At 37.7% G+C, this 20,852-nt stretch overlaps 1 pseudogene; it reads left to right on the top strand.

Moving 5' to 3' along the window:
- The first annotated feature begins 3,221 nt into the window (after positions 1 to 3,221).
- Positions 3,222 to 9,384, top strand: LOC106149550 (annotated as a pseudogene).
- Positions 9,385 to 20,852: the final 11,468 nt, after the last annotated feature.

Here is a 20,852-nt window from a genome sequence, read left to right on the forward strand (position 1 = left end):
TGTGATACCTCCTGACTTGTCTTTGTTGGAAAGGGCCTTTTTAAAAGGTTAGTCACTGGTTCTCCTTGTTAATTTTAGAGGTGACCCTTTCAATCTGGAGTCTCTTTAACTATATATAACCTTGAGATATGAAAAATTGAGGGGCCTGGTGAACTAGTTGCTGGGATCTGATTTTAGATGTATGCATATCTGAATGATTGTTCCTTCTACAAGGATAACAAACATGACCTCATTTCTGTGCTAGAAATTTTGGTTGCCTTCAAGACCTTCCCCATCTAACCTCGCATTCCTCAATGCTTGCTGTTGTCTCTTCATGTCTTTAATTCCAGCTGCACAAGTTGGAAGTACTAGGGGAGGAGCACACAAAACTGCTGACCTGTCTATGTTATGAAAAAGGGGAATTCATAAGGAAAAAGATACATACCAACATGGCAAGAACCCTACTGCCTTTTGTCCTTCCACATTTAAGATAAATTTCATCATAGAGGCATAACTCTTGTGACTCAGAAAGCAAGCTTCATTTTTCTAAAGTGCTCAGAATTCATGGAAATGTGCAAGAAAATCACTCAAAATGATAAAGAGTAGCTGGGATTCCTCCAAATCCATGGCAGTCACAAATTTTGTGCAACAAGTTTGGATTTTCCCTGAGTCCCAACCTCCAACTCAAGGCCTGAAATACTGAATTTTATGTATTTTCCCAAGTAGAAACTCAGTGGAATAAACTGTTTCAATTTTGTCCACCATCAATAGATGATGATACACCAATGACTACTATAAACAGACATTATATAATAAATGACATTATAAAAAGCATTTTGGAACATAAGTTATTCATAGGTAAAATAATTTTTCTATTACAGTTATATATAAGCATAAAACTAAAGAGTATAATTTGTTTTTCATTTCTTTTCCTTAATTCTTCCCTTATCTTCCTTACCTTATACCAAATAATAACTAATAGACACCACACTACATAAAAAGAATATAATTAGTTAACTCAATGACCTTTTACTGATCCTTGTGTTAGCCTTATAGTTAGATTACGGACCATCAACTTCATCAACGTTCAAGTGGTTGTGAAATACTAGTCTTAGAGATCCAGTCAGCCTTATAACTAACCCTAGTTAAAGCTGTAGATGTGGGCCAATATCCATTAGAAATTTATTATAGTATCTATGTTGTTCTTTATAGTAAAAAATTATGGGTGAAAATTGTGGAAGATATTTTGTAGTGGGAAAATTAGAATTTATTCAAAATTGACTGCTAAACCACAACTTATTGAATTCCTACATTTAAACATCATTTTGAATTACTTAAATTTTGTTTTATGTAAGAAAGTTTGAGCTCTTCCACATTTTATGAAAGTTTAATAAAAAATGAATTTAAACTACATTACATTTTTTAAAAATGCCTTCAAACAATTTCTTGAATGCCCTATTTAATGTTAGCACTTCACTACACTCTAATTGACACTCAAAAAATTTAAACTTCTATAGAAACTGCATGGTTATTGGGATATTAGTTAGATCATACATACTTTTAATGTGGTGAAATATTCCTTGTTTCAGTGAATGATTTCTGTTACCTTATATACACCACAAGGGAAAAAGAAGATGCTTTGGAAAATCAGAAGAGACTCAGCTCAAGGTAATCACAAATAAAGTCATGAGCATAAGTTGTGTGTAAGTGCTATATCAGAAAAGTGTGCTTCTAAACATTTTTAGGAAATATGGGAAAATGGTCATTCATCCCTAAGTTAACACACAATAAATAACACTGGTGATAATTAAAGGAAGATGCAAAATAAATATAGGAAATATAGACTGATGAGAAGATAGACTGGATCAAAGCAGATTTCAATGAAAAGAAAAATAAAGAGCCTGTATAGGAAAAATGATCTAATCCTGAACTATGGTGAGGATTAAGCTTGAATGTGCCATCTTGACTGGCTTAAGAGCCACTAAGGGGACTGGCAAAGCACACTTCGGGGTGTGTCTGTGTGAATTATGGGGGTAAATCTGGGTACTGTAACCGGCCCCTTACCCTTTCATTTCTAGCATTGGTTCTTTGCTTCCTGGCCACCATGAACTAAACATCTTTGCTCTGCCTTGCTCTTCTATTATCATGTTCCTGACTTGGAGGTAACTGAACATGGATTGAATCCCCTGCATCTGTGAGATAAGTTAAATTTCTCCTCCTTTAAATTGTATCAAACATTGTGTCTCAGAAAAGAAAAAGCTGACTAATACAGGAAATTGATATCAGAGAAGTGTGGTTGTTTCCGTGACATATGGAACTAGTTTGCCTGAAGAGTTTGGAAAGGCTTGAGATGCCAAATAGGGAAATGTTAAGATGCTGAAAACAGAGCCTAATGAATGACTCTGGTGGACACTCAGAATGCCAGAACGCTGTTGGAAATACAGACAGTAAAGTGCAGGCTTAGGCTGTTTTAGTATTGGAGACTAGTTTTGACATTAGTTCCAAGCCATTACTACAGCCCTCCAGTAAGAGTAGGGGCCTATGATCAATGAAGTTTTACCTAAGTTCCAACTCACAGTAGATCCAAGAGTTCCTCATATTTTTCTGTGTTCATTTCCCCAGCTCCACAATGCATAGTTAGGATAGATAAACTTAGTACTTGGGAGAATCCCTACATTGGTTTTCTAACCCATGGAGTGAAGGATATTATGATTAGAAATGCCTTTAGCATTTCTAGATTAGAGTTACAGCTACCTAGGAAAATAGTAAATCAAAAATAGTAAAACAAAAATAGTAAATAAAAAATAATATTGCATCCCTGGAAGAATTGCAGAGAGTAGTGCCACCATCAAGAACTTGAAAGATTTGAGTGGTAGTTCCCACTGCATCCTGTTTAACTTTCCTATTTGGTCCATGCAGAAGATGGTTGGAACATGGAGAATGATGGTAGATTACTGTAAGCTTAATCAAGTCATGACACCAATTGCAACTGTTGTACAATATGTGGATTACTTGTTGAGGAGATTAACACACTCCCGGTAGCTGATATGCAGTTACTGATTTGGCAAATGCCTTTTTCTCCATACCTATCTATAAGGTCCACTAGAAACAATTGCCTTCCAACTGGCAAGGCTAGCAGTATACCTTTACTGTCCTACCTCAGGAATATATAAGCTCTCTGATCCTCTGTCAGAACTTAATTCACAAGAGATCTTGATCATCATTTTTTTCTACAAAGTACCATGCTTTCTTATTACGTTGTTGACATTATGCTGATTGGACCAAGTGAGCAAGAGGTAACAATCATTCTGGACTTGTTGGTAAAATATGTGAGTGTCAGAGATGGAAAATAAGTTCAACTGAAATTCACAGGTTTTCTACCTCAGTGAAATTTCTGAGTCCCATGGTGTGGGGGCAGCCAGAGATAATCCTTCTAAAGTGAAGTTGTTACACCTTGGTCCCTCCTACAACCAAGAAGGAGTAGCTCAGCGGCAAAGCGCCTGCCTGCCAAGCGCAAGGTCATGAGTTCAGTTCCCGGTACCGGAAAAAAAACCAAAAAAAAAAAAAAAAAAAAAAAAAAAAAAGAAGGAGCCACAGTGCTTGGTGAGTTTCTTTGGCTTTTGGAGAGAATACATTCCCCACTTGGGTATGATAATCCAGCCCATTCACCAAGCAACTCAGAAAGCTTCTAGATTTGAGTGGGGCCTAGAAAAAGAGAAAGATCTGCAACAGGTCCAAGCTAATGTGCAGGTTGGTTTGCTACTTGGGCCATATGATCCAGCAGACTGAGTAACACTTAAGATATCAGTGGCAATTAGGGATGCTGTTTGGAACCTCTGGTATGTATCCAGAGTAAGTCAAAACATAGGGCTATAGAATTTTTGTGCAAGGCTCTACCACCATCAGAAGACAACTACTCTCCCTGTAAGAAACAGCTCCTAGCCTGCTACTGGACTTTAGTGGAAGATGAATTCTCCACCTTGAGACATCAGAATCCCATGTAACTTGAGCTACCCCTCATGAGTTGGGTGCTAAATGACCCCCAAAGTAATAAAGTTAAATGTGCCCAGAAATATTTCATCATCAAATGGAAGTGATATATATGTGATTAGGTCTGAGCAGTCCTAAATGTTCAAGTAAGTTACATGAGGTGATCCAAATGCCCATATTTCCTGCTCCTGCTGAGCAGGCTTTTGTTCTCAGCATGTACCTGTGGACTCATAGCACATTCCCTATTGTCATTTGACAAAGGAAGAGATGACTAAATCTGGTTTACAGATGATTCTGCATGTTACATATGTACCACCCAAAAGTAGACAGCTCAGCACCCTGGCCCCTTTCCAGGACATCCCTGAGGACAGAGGTAAAGAGAAATCTTCACAGAGGGCAGAATTTCAAGAAATGCACTTGTTCTTATCTTTTTCTTGGAAGAAAAAATTGACAGATGTGCAATTATATACTAATTCTTGGTCTGTAGCCACTTGTCTGGCTGAATGGTCAAGGACTTGGAAGGGACACGACTGAAAAATTGGTGACAAAGATATTTGGGGAAGAAGTAGCTGTATAGACCTCTCATTATGGGTGAAGGATGTGAAGATATTTATTTCCAGTATAAATGCAACTAAAATTACTGCAGCAGAAGATAATTGTAATAATCAAGTGGATAAAATGACCTGTTCTATGGCTAGCAGTCAATCACTTTCCTTAGCCACTGTTGTTATTGCTCAGTAACTCATGATATGGTCACTGTTGCAGGGATGGAAGTTATAGATGGGTTCAGCATCATAAACTTCTACTAAACAAGACTGGTCTGTCTACAGTTTCTGCTAAATGGCCAATCTGCTAGTAGCAAAGAGCAGCACTGAGTCAACAATACAGCACCATTGTTGACCCCGGGTGATCAGCGTGCAACCTGGTACCAGGTTGATTATGTTGGACTACTTCCATCATGGAAAGGGCAGTACTTTGTCCTTTTGGAATAGACAATTACCCTTGCTATGGATTTGAATTTCCTTCATGGAATGCTTCTGGCTAAACTATCACCCGAAGAAATTCAGAATGCTTCATCCACCACCACGGTATTCCACATAGCATGGCTTCTCAAGAAGAAATGGCTTCATGACTAAGTAAGTGTGGCCATGGGCCTGTGCTCATGGAAACCACTGATCTTACTTTGTTCTCCATCATCTAGAAGCAGCTACTTTGATAGAAAGGCAGAATGGTCTTTTAAAGATGCAATTAAAATGCTACATATCTTGAAGGGTTGGAGCAAAGTTCACCAGATGTTGTGTATGCTCTAAATCAGTATTTACTACATGGTAGTGTTTCTCTGATAATCAAGGTAACACATTCAGGAATGAAGGGATGGAAAGAGGAATAACACCACTCATCATTAACCCTAGTGACCCACTAGCAGAATTTTAATTCCTGTTCCCCTGATTGTATGCTTTGCTGGCCTACAAGTCTGAGTTCCCGAGGAAAAGGCCTCAACTAGGAGGCAAAAAATGATCTCACTGAACTGTGGCTAAGACTTTCCCCTGATCTTTTTTGTCTCCTTCTGCCTCTGAGTCAAGTTAAAAAGGAAACTACAGTGTTGATGGGGATGATGATTCAAACTACGAAGGGGAAATTGAACTTCTCCACAATGAAGGTTAGGAAGACTATGAATGCAAGAGATCCTTCAGGGCATCACTTAATATTACTATGCCTTGTTACTTAGGTCAATGGGAAACTACAGCAACTCAATCAGGTAGGATGATGAATGGTCCAGGAATGAAGGTATGGTTTACCTCACCAGGCAAAGAAGCTAGACTTGCTGTGCTTGCTGAAGGCCAACAGAATACAAAATGGATGGTAAAGGGTAGTTATAAGTACCAGATGCAACTGTGTGACCAGTTACAGAAATGAGGGTTACAATTCTCATTTTCATGAGTATTTGCTTCCAATTTTGTTATTATGCTTATTTATGCAGTCATATGTTAAACAGATATTTTGTTTTCTTTGTTTGTAACATAATATTGATTAACAATATTTTCACTTAAATATTGTAAAATCTACATGTAATAGTTGTGTTATGGAATATGAAAAGAAAAAGAATCATTTTGCTTTTCTTCTGGAGAGGAAGTTAGTGTGTGCCCATTTAAATGCCGGATAGTTGTATCATATAAGGTGTAATTATGCACTTGCTATTGTAGTTGAAGGTTAAGTAAGGTTTAAAGAGATATGTCTGGTTGTTATGTTGATAAGGAGTAGATTGTGATCATTAATCATGATATGTCAATGTGAATGGATTAAGTAAAACCTCTGACAGTCTATGCATGACTGACATGTGGACCAGCAAACTGAGGAGGGAAACCCCATCCCTATGTGTGTAGCACCACCTAATAGACTTACAGCCTGAATGGAATAAAATGGAAAGAAGTAAGTATGCCTGCTTTGAAATGGGTCAGTCTTTTGCTGCTATTGCCTTGGACACCAGCCTCCAGGTGTCTAGTGTCTTCAGCCTTCCAGACCAGACTGATATTTAAATCTAAAAATGTCCCTTCAAATTCTCATGCTTGTGGTAGATGACTGGATCATGGGATACTCTACTTATCTGTGAATTAATCCACTAACGGATCCATAGGTAAATGTGCTGCTGGGAGGTAGGACCATTCTAAAGTGACAGGTCACTGGGTGTGTGACCTGGAAGGTTTTGTCTATCTCCCCATTCCTCTCCCCAGTTTACTCTCTGTTTGCTGGCCCCCATGAGCACATTTCCTTTGCTAGATCCTCCTACTGGCAGACACTCTCTATACATAGTTACTCTAGCATGAATATGTTATTCACTCTAGGGTCATTATACAGTGTAATATGTACCACACTCTTCCCCTACTAAGCTAACACAAAATCAGACACTCCCTTGACAACTCTCTGCCTATCCCAAAGACAAAGTCCTGAAAAGTAGTAGAAAGACAAAGCCCTGGAAAGTAGATCCAGGACAAGTACCTGGACAGCACAGAAAGAAGCTTCATATACACAACCAAAAAAGAGGCACAACATCTAGTGGGGCTATTTGGGTTTTGGAGGCAGCACATTTCTCACTTAGGTGTCTTACCCTTTTATTGAGTGACTTGGAAAGCTGCTAGTTTTGAGTGGGGCCCAGAACAAGAAAAGGTTTTGCAGTAGGGCCAGGCTACTGAATAGGCTGCTGTCTCACTGGGCCCATACAATCAAGCAGATCCAGTGGTACCTGAAGTGTCAGTAGCAGGTAGAGATGCTCTTTGTAGTCTCTGGCAGGCCCCCATAGGTGAATTGCAGCAGAGGCCTTTAGGATTTGGGAGCAAGGCTCTGCCATCATCTGAAGATAACTACTCTCCCTTTGAAAAATAGCTCTTGACTGCTACTGGGCCTTAGTGGAAACTGAACGTTTGACTATGGGACACCAGATCACCATGCTCCCTGAGTTGTCTATTATGGCCTGTGCATTATCTGATCCACCAAGTCATCAGGTTGGATGTGCACAGCAACAGTCTATAATTAAATGGAAATAGTATATTCATTATTGAGCCAGGGCAGGTCTAGAGGGTACAAGTAAATTACATGAGGAAGTTGCTGAGATACCTATGGCTCCTGGGTCTACTGTACTGCCTTCTGTTTCCCAGCATGCACCTATGACCTTGTGGGGTGTACCCTATAATAATCAGCTGTCAGAAGAAGAGAAGGCTAGGACCTAGTTTACTGATGGCTCTGCATGCTATGCAGGCACCACTTACAAGTGGACAGCTGCAGCATTACAGCTCCTATGGGACATTCTTGAAGGACAGTGGTGAAGGAAATCATCACAGCAGGCAGAACTTCAGGCAATTCACTTGGTAGTACATTTTGCCAGGTAGGAAGCATGGCTAGATGTGCCAGTATATAGTCATTCATGGGCCATAGCCAATGATCTGGCTAGATAGTCAGGAACTTGAAAAGAACATAACTGGAAAATTGATGACAAAGATATTTGGGGATGAGGTATGTGTGTAGACCTCTCTATGTGGGCAGTGGATGTAAAAATATGTTTCCCATGAAAACGCTCACCAAAAGGTGACATCAGCGGAAGAGAACTTTAATAATCAAGTGAATAAGATGACCTGTCCTGTGGATAGTGTCCAACCTTCTTCTTCAGCCACCCCCATCACTGCCCAATGGACTCATTAACAGAGTGGTCATGGTGGCAGGGATGGAGGTTATGCATGGGCTCAGCAACATGGACTCCAACTCACCAAGGCTGATCTGGTTACAGCCACTGCTGAATGCCAAATATGCTAGCAGCAGAGGCCAACATTGAGTCCCCAGTATGGCACCATTCCCTGGGGTGATCAACCTGTGAGCTGGTGGCTGATTGATTATATTGGACCACCTCCATTATGGAAGGGACTCTGCTTTGTCCTCACTGGCATAGACATGAATTCTGGATATGGATTTGCCTTTGCTGCACATACTGCTTCTGCCAAAACTACCATCTGTGGACTTAGAGAATGCTTTATTCACCACCATGGAATCTCACATAGCATTGCCTCTGACCAAGGAACATGTTTTGCAGCCAAAGAAGCAAGGCAATGGACTCATGTTCATGGAATTCACTGGTCTTACCATGTTCTTTACCATCAAAAAGTGGCTGGATTGATAGAAAGGTGGAATGGTCTTTTGAAGACAGTTAAGGCACCAATTAGGTGGTAATAGCTTACAGGGCTGGGATAAGGTACTTCAAAAGGCTGTATATGCTTTGCATCAGTGTCCACTATCTGGTACTGTGTCTCCCATAGCCAGAATTCATGGGTCTAGGAATCAAGGGGTGGAAGTAGGAATGGTTCCAGGCTCCATTACTCCTAGTGATTCACTAGCAAAATTTCAGCTTCCTGTCCCCACAACGTTATGTTCTGCTGGCTTAGACGTCTTCGTTCCAGAACAAGGAAGGCTTGTACCAGGAAGCACAACAATGATTCCATTGAATTGGAAGCTGAGATTTTCCCCTGGTCATTTTGGCCACCTCATCCCTCTGAGCAAACAAGCTGAAAAGGGAGTCAAAGTGTTGTCAGCAGTGATTGACCCAAACTACCAAGGGGAAATTGGACTACTACTCCACAGTGGAGGAAAGGAATAATATATGTGGAGTGCAGGAGATCTTTTAGGGCACCTTTTAGTGTTACCATGCTCTGTTACTAAAATCAATGGGAAACTACAACAATCTAAGATAGGCACAATGACAAGTGGCCCAGAGCCTTTAGAAATGAAGGGTGGGTCACTCCACCAGGGAAAGTAACAAGACCTGCTGAGGTGATTGCTGAAGGCCAAGGAAATATAGGATGGGTGGTGGAAGAAGTTAGTTCTAAATACGAGCTATGACCTCATTATCAGCTACAGAAAAGACGATTGTAATTGTACTATTTCTCTCTCAATATGGTTCTAATGTAATATAATATTGATAGACTTAATAATGGTTCTTAAAGATTGTTAAACTGTATTATAATGTTCAAGTTGGGAAATGATAAGAATAAGCATCACCCAAGGAAAACTTACCTTCTATTCTGGTGAGGGAATTAGTGCATTTCTGTTTGTACACAGGAGAGTTATAACATGTTTGGCATAACTATAAGCATGCTTTGTGTCTGGAAACTGGTTTAAAAAAGTGTGGCTGGCTGCCAAGTTGACAAGGGGGTGGATTGTTATGGTTGATACATTGTGTCAATTTGAGAAGTTTAGAAGGTTAACTAAGTGACTCAGCAGGGGGCCAGGGTCTTTAATTTGTAAACATCCTGAGGAGGTGCAAAAGGAAGGCAGGAGATGGTGTGGGTGTAAAGGATCCCTCTGCCCCCAGGGCAGGTAGCCAGCATACAATAAAAGGGCACAGAGGAAGGACTGATATCTGGTTCATAAGAAAATCTCCAGTCTTTGCCTTCAGCTTGCTGGTCATCTCCTGTCTTCTGGTGCAGACTGTTTTGGCTTCTGCCTGGGACTCCAGCCTTCTGGTGTAGGCTCTTCAGCCTTCCAGTGTATATTCTTCAGCATTCCTTTGCAGACCCATCTGCCTCCTGATTCAGACTTGCACAGAGCACTGCAGTAAGTTCCAGACCCTGGACTGGCTCCAACATGCCAGCCCCCTCTGCACGTTTTCTTATCCAACTCTATGGCTGACCACCATAAGCCAAACTTGAAATTTCTTATACATTTGTTTGTCTTGCGTTATACTAGTTTCTCTAGTAAACTGTGACTGATATAGTCAGTCTTTTGCTGCTATTGCCTTGGACACCAGTCTCCAGCTGTCTAGTGTCTTCAGCCTTCCAGACCAGACTGATATTTAAATCTAAAAATGTCCCTTCAAATTCTCATGTTTGTGGGAGGTGATTGGATCATGGGAATACTCTACTTATCTGTGAATTAATCCACTAATGGATCCATAGGTCAATGTGCACTGGGAGGTAGGACACATTCTGAAGTGACAGGTCACTGGGGGTGTGACATGGAAGTTTTTATCTATCTCCCCACTTCCTCCCTTCACCCTCTGTTTTCTGGCCCCCATGAGCACATTTCCTTTGCCAGATCCTCCTATCATGCCCTACCTACCTTGGAGCCAGGCAACTATGGACTGAATCTTCTAAAAACCATGAGCCAAAATAAACTTCTCCAGCCTTGAAGTTGTGGGCGTCAAGGTATTGTACCCAATGATAAGAAAGTGACTAGACACAGACTCACACTGGTGACCCCCCCAGTCAGCTCTCAGTTGACCTTTGACCTTGGATTTTGCTGCGTGTATAACCCTTCATACCTCTTCCTCTCTGACCCTGCTCCCTGCCTCATGTCCTGGCTGCAATGAACTAAGAGTCTTTTCTGTGTTGTGCCCTGCCAGCATGCTGTTCCTTCTGTGGAGCCAGTGGGCCATGAACTGAATCCTCTGAAACAGTGTGAATCAGATTAAATCTCTCCCTTAAGTTGTAGGTGTCAGATATTCTGTCTCAAGGATGAGGAAGCTAACATAATGATCTATACAGAGATAACAAGTATAGACAGAGAGAACATTTTTACAAGGAAATGTTGGACCTGAGAAGGGTGTGCCACTCTTAAACACTCCAGCTTCCTTCTGGAATCTCTTCTCTATGCTTGGTTGTCTGGAGATACTTTGTGGAGCAGGCAGAGCTGTCAGCATCAGCAGAGGAGCTCATCAGAAGAAGATTACATTCTGTATTCTCTCACTGTCTCATGACTTCTTTTGAAATTCTTGCCCTTATTTTTTTAAAATGCGATATGACTGTTGGCTTGCAGATTAAATCTGGGCAGTAAGAATTGTGATACCGTGCAGTTAAAATTAGAGATTCACAAACTTTTATGGTAATGATATCTTAAATAATAAAAAAATACATAAAACTAATGGCATTTTAGTACATATGGTAAGCATATAGCAGTTTATATATGTTATATATATATCTACTACTTTATATTTGATATGTATTATCATCCTCATTTTATAGATGAAACAAATACACAACCACATACTACAAGCTAAGCAGTAGAGAAGGCTTGAAACTAGGCAGTCTAGTCTCAGGTGTCTGTGTGCTTATCCTTTCTGTTCTGCTTTTTGTTTTCTAAACCGAAACTAAACCTCTTGGTACTTTGTGAGAAAGTTTGATTTTATTATATGAATGTAGCTCAAGGGACCTACTGATTTACATTTAGCAGGTCTTATAATATTTCTAGAGTAAGGCATGGCTCTTAGTCTTTGTCTAATCTCATCTGGATAATACTTTGCTTGCCTCCTTCTTTGGCTTAAAATTTTACTCTAAAAACAAGTGTTACTTCCCTATGCAACCTAGTGCCACACACTTGATGTCTTACAAGAGACATTTTTTTCTTAAAATGTGGAAGCCAGAGTTTCAAAATCAAGGTATCAGGCAAGGGTGTTTCCTTCATGGAAGTTCAATGACTCTCTCCTTGATTCTGATAGCAGTCAGTACTTCTTAGCATTCCATGGCTTATAGCTGCAAAGTTCTCATCTAATTGCTTTGTCTTTACATGCACGGACTTTTTTTGGCCATATTTTTATTAATGTATATTGGTTACATAGATTAATGCATTTTATTTTGGCAGATTTATACAGATGCATGACACACTTTAATTATTCCTACCCATCAACTCTTACACCACTCTCCCCCTTAGTTTCTCTCACTTTTTTTTGTTTGAATGTGCATAATGTATTTTGAGCATAGTCATGCTCCTTATTAACTGCCATTGCACTTTGTTTTTCTACCTTTTCTCTTCCCTTTTGTCTAGCAACAATCTCTTTTCTGATTTCTTGATATCTATTTTAGATTCTACATACTGGGAAGAATATATGATGTTTCTCTTTCTTAGGCTTATTTTGCTCAACATGATGATCTCTGAGTCTGTCCATTTTTCCTGCAAATGACAAAAGTTTTGTTCTTTTTATGATTGAATAATACTCCCTTGTGTATATACACATCATATTTTTTTTTAATCAAATGAGGGCAATGGAGCTGGTTTTATATTTTGGTTATTGTACATTGTGCAGCAGTAAGCATGGATAAGCAAGTATTTACGTGGCATTCTGACTTTAATTCCTTTAGGCATATACCAAGGAGTGGAATAGAGAACCAAATGTTCATTCTATATTTAGTTTTAAAAGGAACTTCCATATTGATTTCCATAGTGGGTGTGCTAATTTGCAGTTCTCACCAGCATTTATTGTTTTTTGAACTCTTGATCATAGCCAGGGTTAACATGAAATCTCAATGGAGTTTTGATTTGTATTTCCCTAATGGGTAAAGATGATGAGCAATTTTTCATATACTTATTGGTTACTTGTATTTCTCAATTGGAGAAGTTCCTGTCCAGTTCTTTTGCCCATTTGTTGATCTGGTTCTTTGATTTTTTTTTTGATGAGAAATTTTTTGAGTTCTTTATATATTCTAGATATTAATACGATGTCAGAATAGTAGCTGGTAAAAATTTTCTTTCATTCCATAGGTTGTCTTTCAATTGATGCAGAAAAATCCTTTGACAAAATTCAAACATCCCTTCATGATAAAGACCCTGAAGAAACAAAGTGTTGAAGGATCATTCCTGAATATATTAAAGGCCATATATGATAACTCCATAATTAATATCATTTTTAATGGCAAGCACCTGACAGCATGTCCTCTAAAATCAGTAATAAAACAATGATATCCACTCATATAATATAATTCTGAAAATTTTATCTACAGCAATTAGGCAAGAGAAAAGAATAAATGGGATACAAATAGGAATGGAAGAGTCAAATTATTCTTGTTTGCAGGTGAGATGACCCTAAATTCAGAAGCCCTAAAAATTCTCCCAAAAGACTATTGGAATTCAGCAATGTAGCAGAACACAAAATTAACATTATAAAATCAATACATTTTCTACTCAAGAATGTTGAATTAGCAAGAATTCTTTCTTGATAATTTCTTTTTTGAGAAAGAAATAAAAAAGAAGACAGTTCCATTCACAATAGAGTCAAACAAGGCCTAAGGATCAGTTTAAGCAAAGAGGTAGAACATCTCTACAATGAAAGTTTCACAACACTGAAGAGATTGAAGAAAATACTAGAAGATGAAAACATCTCCCCTATTCATGGATGAGAAGAATTAATATCGTTAAAATGCCATTCTACCAAAATACAATCTCCAAATTCCTTTCAATCTTTATCAAAATACCAATAGCATTTTATTTTGGCAGATTTATACAGATGCATGACACACTTTAATTATTCTTACCCATCATTTTCCTAGAACCAGAAAAAAATTCCTAGAATTCCTAGAATTCATATGGAAACACAAAAGACCCAGAGAAGTCAAAGCAACCTTAAACAACAAGATCAAGTCTGGAGGGTTGGTTCACAATGCCTGATTTTAAATTACACTACAAAGTCATAGGAACATGAACAACATGATACTGGTACAAAAATGGATATGTAGATCAAAAGGAACAGATTAGCCGACACACAACAAATGCACGCAAATTTATCCATCTTATTCTGGACGAAGGAACCAAAGATACACATTGGAAGGGGTTGGGGATTTAGCTCAGCGGCAAAAGCGCCTGCTTGGCAAGCGCAAGGTCGTGAGTTCCGTTCCCGGTACCGGAGAAAAACCAAAAAAAAAAAAAAAAAAAAAAAGACACACATTGGAGAAAAGACAAACTCTTTCAGAAATGGTGCTGGGAAAACTGCTTACATATTTATGGAAGACTCAAACTGGATCCCTTTATGGAAGACTAAAACTGGATCCCTTATCTTTATCCCTGTACATAAACCAATTCATACTGGATCAAAGACCTAGGTTAACACTAGACACTTTGAAACTGCTAAAAGAAAACATAGCAGAAGTGATTAAAGTCATTGGCACAAGGAAAAAATTCCTGCGTGACTCAAATAGCATAGGAAATAATAGCAAAAATCACCAAATAGGACTACATCAAATTAAAAAGTTTCTGTACAATATGGAAAACAATCAATGGTGTAGAGTCAACAAATTCTTTGTGTCTGTTTCCCAAAGTTTTTCTTTCTAAGGACACCAGCTATTGTACTGAGGCTCCACCTTAACTTCAAGATGATCTCACTTGGAAATAATTAACTGTATCACACCTGTGAAAAGCATCATTTACAAATAAGTTCACATAGGTACCTGGGTCTAGGACTCGGCACATGTCTTCTTAGAGTACACCCTTCAGCCAGTGACACCCTTTCCATGTTTCGTTTATCGTTCAATGCTACTTTTAGACCTTTAGTATTAAGTAGTTTGATAATACTTAGACTGAAACTCCGGAGGGTTAATAATGCTGTAGACATTCACTCATTATGAAAATTCCTGAGTCTACTGACAGATATGTAATGTCCCCAGAGTAGCTCAGAGGCTTCTAAAATTGTCTTGCTGATTTCTAGAGATGGTTTGCTCCATAAGCAGGTTCCCTATCACTACCAGGGTAATACATAAAAGGCATAGCATGAACTCTACTGATACTGGTGTCAGTGATATTGTATTGTAATTGATATTGTATTGTATTGTAATGATTTGGGTTTGTCATGAGATTTCTCATCAAGAAGCTTGACCTGAGCTTTATTCAACTTGTTAAGATAAGACATCTATAGGCAATTATACCATGGTATTTAGATTGTTTTTTTTTTTTTTTTTTGGTACCAGGAACTTACGACCTTGTGCTTGCCAGGCGAGTGCTTATGCCACTGAGCTATATTCCTGGCCCCATGGTATTTAGATTTTATCTGAAATATATATGAAAGACAGATTTTATGTAATAATCAGTTTCTGATAGACATAAATGAATAACAATAAATACAATTTTGGTGCTTTAGTGTGTGAAATTAGCACCCCCTATCTCAGCTGGAAACGTTGAATCATTAATCCCCTCCCCAGAGTTTTGCTTCCTGCTCTAATACCTTCACTTCACTCATCACAGTTTAGCAGAAAATTATTTTTGCTAAACCAGATATTGTTTGTAACTTATAGAATCAATTTCTGATATGTGAAATATCAAAATTTTTCTTTTTATGTTGAATGTAATCTCAAAATCACTTGGTAAATTGGACAAATATAATTTTCTTGCTGATAAGATTGTAACAACATAAATTATTTATTGTTTGTAAGATTCATTTTATGTATCACTGTGATCCTGATTTTAAAGATGTTGAACTGTCAAGCAATGTGCTTTTTAGACTTAAGCCTTAACCCATAAACCTATTCATTGAACATCCTTAACTGTGTACTAAACAAAGTAGCTTATTATCCCTTATTATAGTGTATTTGGTCTCATTGCTTTTTTATTTTGTTTTGCTTAATGAATTTCTCCCTATTCAGTTTCTTCTGAGAAGCACGGTCCCTTCTTCTGCACATCACACCTAGGGACAGGATTGGAGTGACTCCTGGGGCAGATACATTTGGTTACCAGTTTCACCTGGTTAGGATGAAGCTAGTGATATTCTTGGAGTTTTCTGAGGTAATTTAACTAGGTTTTCTAGGAACTTGTGAATTAAAAGGCTAATGACTGTTTTCATGTTTTTATAATGGGGTCCCCAATCTAATTGGAGAGTCCTGGAGGAAAAATTCTTTGAGAAAACAAAGCACAAAAGGAAGATTTTTGAATGCAGGAAATAGATTCAGATCCTTTAGGGAATGGCATGCTTTGTTCAGTCCTCTCCTTAATCCCTTCTGAACCAGTGTAGCAGGGGGTTAGACCAGGAAATTGAGTGTAGGGTTACAGGTTCTAAGACAAGGGGAGGCACCAAGTTAAGACTTAGGAAATTTGGTCTGTGCTTTTGTCAGTGTGGGGCATTTCACCAGGATGGAGAAAATGTGTTCCATCACACAGAGATCCACACCAGCAGTAAGCGATGAGGAAGGATTTGAAATTTTTCCAATAACCCCAGGTTTATTGCTTAATGAACAGAAAATTTCCTTGGGATTTTAAGTCTATGGAACATGGGACATGACTTTTTTCTGTTAGGGTTAAGAAATCCTGTTGTGAGTGCAAATGTAGGGAATTATTTCAGCCTTTCATAATAGAAACTATATATGTTTTCATTATGGATACATTTAAAAAGCATAAGGATACATATATCTGAAACCTATCCAGTCCATTAATTTTTCAGAATGCCAGAAAGAAGATTGAATGAACAGAATTTCTTTCTCTCTCTCCTCTTCCTCCCTCCCTTTCTCTTCTTATAATGATAAGTGAAACAACGCATGTAGAAACACCTACTATAATGATGATCAAGAGTAAGTTCTCAATAAATCTTAATTATAACTGTTATTGGAAAGAATGATGAAATTTACAGTTAAAAGAAAAAAATTAGAACAAACTAGAAATATGGAAATTGGAATGAGTGGTGATTCAGGTCGTCCTCCTCAAATTGATAGCAGAACTCACAGTAAATTAGATCTGTTGCTACCTAAGTTTTTATACAAGAATAACAGGATAATTTGATTTTTTTTTTTCCGGTACCAGGTATCAAACTTAAGACCTTTCATTTGCCAGGCAGGCTCTATGCCACTGAGCTAAATCCCCAGCCCCTACAGAATGATTCTGGAAAAACAGCTGTCAGTGTGAAGCTAGAGGGCACATTGTAATTCCAATTCTTTCACATACCAGAAGTTTTTTGTTGTTTGTTTGAGACAGGGTCTCATTTTGTAGTTCAGGAAGACACTGAACTCACTATGTAGCTCAGGCTGGCCTTGAACTCAAAGTAATCCTCCTGCCTCTGCCTCCCAAGTACTGGGATTACAGGTATGTGCCACCATGCCTGGTTACTTACTAGAAATTTGATTTTAGGAAGCTTACTTAATTTATTTAAACTTTTATATCCTCATATGAAAAATGAGGACTCGTGATTTCTTCCCAAATTCCATTATGAGATCTAGTGAAATAAAATGCTATAGGAGCTTGAGTGTTGGTTTTTATGAAAGGAATTTGGCAAATTTACACTATGTGGAATAGGATATTGCACCTCTATGTCTCAGTTCCCTCACAGCCTTGGACCATGAAAATGCCCTCTTCTTTGGGGGTGTCCCTTGTATGTATATGAGCTATAGAAAAGAAGCCAAGACATAGGACATCAGTAAAGCAGAAATGGATGTAACCAGGGAAGACCGTATTACAAATATCATGGAATATATGCTTTGCACAGGTGAGAATATTTCAAAAGTTAGAATTCCCCTGGAAGATGTTCACTTTCAGTAAACCATAGCTTTTTCACTCTGAGGTCTTACAGCCAAAAGGAAAGATGGCAATCATTTCTCTGAATAGAGAAATCACATTCTCTTGACTAAGAGTGCTTTGAAAAGGATAAGGACTCTGAAAATATTTAGTTGGCTTACTTTTTATAAGTGGGAAATAGGCAATAAGCATAATAAATAACTTATACAGTTGTATATTAGAAAGCTTAAATGGTTTATATAGAAAAAAACTACCATAGCCACTTGTGCCACAACACAATAAACCTAGAACAAGTAAGAGATTTGAGTGCAGATCAGTACTTCTAAATAGGGACTAAGGGGCAGTCTTACTGGCTGTAAGTAAGTCTTACTTACTGAAAAAAATTTTAAGGAGGTAAATAAGAAAGATGTGCAACATAAAGATGGTGGAAGAACATTCCAAAGACAAAGAATGGCTGGGTCCAGTAGCTTCAGGGGCAAAGACCTTCCATGCTCACGGAAAGGCATGGAAATCAGAGGTAACTTATTTCTTTCCTTTCATAAAAACCAATACAACAATAGGGCTATTGTTCCTGCTACAAGTTTGATGATCTATGCTGTCATGGTTGAAGTAAAATTGTACCTCTAATTTGTCCAAGCCATCCCATTACATTTCTGTATCTACATTTGTTTGGGTACTGGGGATCAAACTCAAGACCTTGCACTTGCTAGGCACATGTGCCACTGAACTATATCCCCACCCCTGTATCTACATTTATGTTTTATGTGAAAAATATATTATTTAAGCATAACTGTACATAATACATATATATACACAAGCAACACATACAAGTGTGTGTATTGGTATATATGTATATAAATACATATCTCTATATAGATAGATATAGGTATATGTTTTGACTGTACTATATGTAGCTATAATGCTATAATTTGGGGTTATCTTTTTCTAGTTAGTGACTTTTAAAAAATATATTTTTAAAGTTGTCGCTATTTTTATAATTATCAATGCCAGCAATTATACAGATGATGATTTAAGTCAATCATGTTATACAAAGTAAACAGACAATTTTCTTTGAAGGTTGTTGTCTCCACAAGTTTTATATTTAGGGAACATGTCATATAATATTTTTACATGATTGTTGTTTTGTTTTGTTTTGTTTTGTTTTGTTTTTTTTAGTTTTTCTCTGGTACCGGGAACTGAACTCACGACCTTGCGCTTGCCAGACAGATGCTTTGCCACTGAGCTAAATCCCCAGCCCCTACATGATATTTTGAATTGAAGATAAAATTATAAAGTTGTATGGTTGTATAAGTAAGATTTGTTTCTTGCTTTTTAGGAGAAATATTCTGCATTAATTTAAAATAAAACTTAGACTTTATTCCCTTAAAACAATACATTCATAGATCTGTGGATATAGTTACATAACAGTATCAATCTGCCTTTCTAGGTGTACTTATATCTAAACACAAAGTGTTTACAAGTGAAGTAAATACAGATTTCCTTATTTATACTTTATGTTCAGCTTGCTTATTTCAATATTTTTTTTATAATTGTGATTCTAATGTAATTTTGATGTCTTATTCTTGTCTAGTTATGACTCCTAATTCCTGATAGCAGTTGCTCTGGGATTCTCCTACTCTCTGAAGCTTGGCCTGTCTTTCAATCAAGAAACAATACAATAAGAAATTAAAAATAATTAAGATAAAATTCTTCACTTGATACCTTTCTTACTACATTTGAAGAAACATCTATTTTTTACTGATGTGAAAATCATGCTCAGTAACCCACCTGTGTTAAGATGTTTTTTCTTCCTTTGTTGTGAAGTGGTACATTTCTGGTATAGAAATTTCAGCTAGAGTGATATGAATTCTTGACATCACACACTTCTACTCTTTTACAGTGGAAATGCCAATACAAATTTTTATTTATAGAAAACAAACTTTTCATCTAAATATGAAGGAAACACAATCTTCTGAAAGGTGATACAGTAAGTCTTCAACATACGAACATTCATGTTGTAAACTTTCACAGATATGAATGCATGGACCTTGCATTAGGAACATTTGTAAATGAGAACAAACCACGGAAGTAGCTCACGCATCTCCCGGACATGTCACAGTTGCATTGCTGTGCATTTACTGTACACTGCAAAAGTGTATAGTAGTACAGTGCTCCATCAGAGGCCAGGATGTTCAGAAGCAAGAGGAAAAGCCGTGGTGATGTGGAGGGGACTGCTAGGAAGCGCAAAGCAATATGCATTGTCAAAGGTGCACAAGACTCACTTTGTTGGACTTACGAACAAATCTGGCATGCAAATGTTCTCCAAGTATCGATCTTGTTTGTAAGTTGGGGATTTACTGCATAGGAAAAAAAATCTAGTCTAATAGCCTAATAATATTCTACTATCCCCCATGGACTTTCACATCTCAGTTTGTATCTGTAAGAAAGCTTTAAATGTTTAGTCACTTTATATACTTGGAGTAACATTGAAAAGGTAAAAAAAGGCTCTTTCAACTGGTAGTGTTTATACTTAATCACCAAATGACAAATCTAAAAACAAAGTTTTATAATATTTTGTCTGATTTTCTAGAGTTTGATTAATGAGTTGTGATCTCCCAGGGGGTGAAAACTACTTTATGAGTGTCTGGTCTTCCTGTAGAATCACATTACAGTTTTCAAATACCTTATCCTTCATGCATTTGTTATGTTTATTTTGGGATAACATTACTTTAGTATTATCTCTCCTCAATTGTTCTCAATTTCTAACCTGAAATTGGAATGATATTTTCAATTAATTCCCTTCTACAAGAAATAAGTCTATCATGTACTCTGAATCATACCATACATATAAGTTTGTCTATTACAAAGGAAACTTGCCATTGGGCATGACATGTTTTTTATATTTCTTTGCTTCTTCAAAAATATTCCCTGGGTATATGGATGTTAAAGTTGTTTGTTTGTCCTGAAATCATAAGACTCAAAGCAAAGAGTGCATGAGTCCTTTCAGCTTATACCTTTGCTAAAGCAGAAACAAATACTGTCAACTACTGTATTAAATTATGTACAGATAGAAAAATATGCCTCTTTGGGATAATCTTAAAAATCAGGCAAGTAGTTCTCATAGGTCTCATGGTGAATTCAATGCT

This window comes from Chinchilla lanigera, unplaced genomic scaffold (genome assembly GCF_000276665.1).
Source record: "Chinchilla lanigera isolate Chin_1 unplaced genomic scaffold, ChiLan1.0 scaffold00048, whole genome shotgun sequence".
NCBI classification, from domain to species: domain Eukaryota; kingdom Metazoa; phylum Chordata; class Mammalia; order Rodentia; family Chinchillidae; genus Chinchilla; species Chinchilla lanigera.